Here is a 1,514-nt window from a genome sequence, read left to right as displayed (position 1 = left end):
CCAAAACACACACACACACACACACACACACAGTCAGACACATTCCTGAGACCCCAGCTCCTACTGCTGTCACCCTCACTCACTGCATCCACCATAGGCTCGTTGCCTTGACTCTGCCCTGACCTCAGAGCTTCTGCAGTCGCTGTTCCCTCTGCCTGGATGACTTCCCCGTCCATCGTCAAGGCTGAAAGTCTTGCCTTCTCTCACTTCCTTAGAACTTTTTTTTTTTATAGTGAAAACTTTTATATTTAGAATTAGCCAGCTGGACTCAGTGTAGATGATCCCAATTTTGTTGGCAACATCCAAAGCATCAGAGTCAGGAGCCACTCGAACATATGCCTTCTTCTCTCCATCAGGCCTGATCAGGGTGTTGACCTTAGCCACGTCAGTGTCATAGAGCTTCTTCACAGCCTGTTGAATTTGGTGCTTGTTGGCCTTGACATCCACAATGAACACCAGTGCGTTACTGTCTTCTGTTTTCTTCATGGCTAACTCGGTGGTGAGGGAAACGTGATGATGGCACAGTGGTCAAGCTTGTTTCTCCTAGGGGCGCTCTTCCGAGGATATGTGGGCTGCCTCCTGAGCCGCAGTGTTTTGGGCCGTTGGAAGGTGGGTGACGTCCGGATCTTCTTTTTTTTTGTGGCTGTGTATGCCTTTCAACACCGCTTTCTTGGCCTTCAGAGCCTTTGCTTTGGCTTCAGCTTTGGGAGGGGCAGGGACTTCCTTCTTCACCTTCGGCGCCATCTTCATGAAAAGGGTTTTTTTCCTTCCTTAGAACTTTGCTCAAATATCACCCTATGAAATATCAACTTCCCAACCCCACCAGTACTCCCTGCTCTTTTACCTCTTTCACCATCAGACCCACTTTACATTTATTTGTTGACTGACCTCTGTCTCCCTTCACTGACAGGCACGCTCATGAGGGCAGCCTTCAGCCTGTCTGCACCTGTCTGCCTGCTCCTCCACTGCCTGGAACACCGCCTGGCACATAGTAGGCACTCAGTAAATGCTTGTTGGATGAGTGATTGGCCGTTCGAGCATAAGGAAGGCGTACCAGTGCATGTTTTGTTAGCACAAGGTTAATGCGTACAAGCCCTCAGCCTCTTTTTCTTTTTTTTTTTTTAACATCTTTATTGGAGTATAATTGCTTTACAGTGGTGTGTTAGTTTCTGCTTTATCTTTTTCTTACAGGAGGCGCTTGTCTTTACACTTGAGATCTTTGGATGCCCTGAGAGTGATGAAAATCCATTCACAGAGATCTACAGATACTATGTGTTGCTAATGAAATCAAGGGTTAAAGCATTAATGTACAAATTAGCTTTGAGTGAGGTGAAAAAAAAAAAACACTTCATGGACTGCATTCCTAACTGGGGAAATGAATCACAGGAATGTATTCCATCGGGAAATCCATTGGGGAATTTTGAATGGAGAAGGGAAACCTCATTCACAGTCCTAAAGAAATAGCCCTAAAATCCACATCCTACCCTTCATGGCGCAAACAGCGACATTTTTTT

The 1,514-nt window shown here is 46.0% G+C and overlaps 1 pseudogene across 1 annotated transcript; it reads right to left on the bottom strand.

The window, feature by feature from the left end:
- Nucleotides 1–316: 316 nt before the first annotated feature.
- Nucleotides 317–750, bottom strand: LOC307069311 (large ribosomal subunit protein uL23-like; annotated as a pseudogene). Its single transcript has one exon. The product of its transcript is annotated as a large ribosomal subunit protein uL23-like (transcript).
- Between the last annotated feature and the right edge of the window lie 764 nt (nt 751–1,514).

This window comes from Hyperoodon ampullatus, assembly GCF_949752795.1.
Source record: "Hyperoodon ampullatus genome assembly, chromosome: X".
Lineage (NCBI taxonomy): Eukaryota > Metazoa > Chordata > Mammalia > Artiodactyla > Ziphiidae > Hyperoodon > Hyperoodon ampullatus.
Note: the sequence above shows the minus strand (reverse complement) of the source record. Positions and strands in the feature narration are given on the sequence as shown.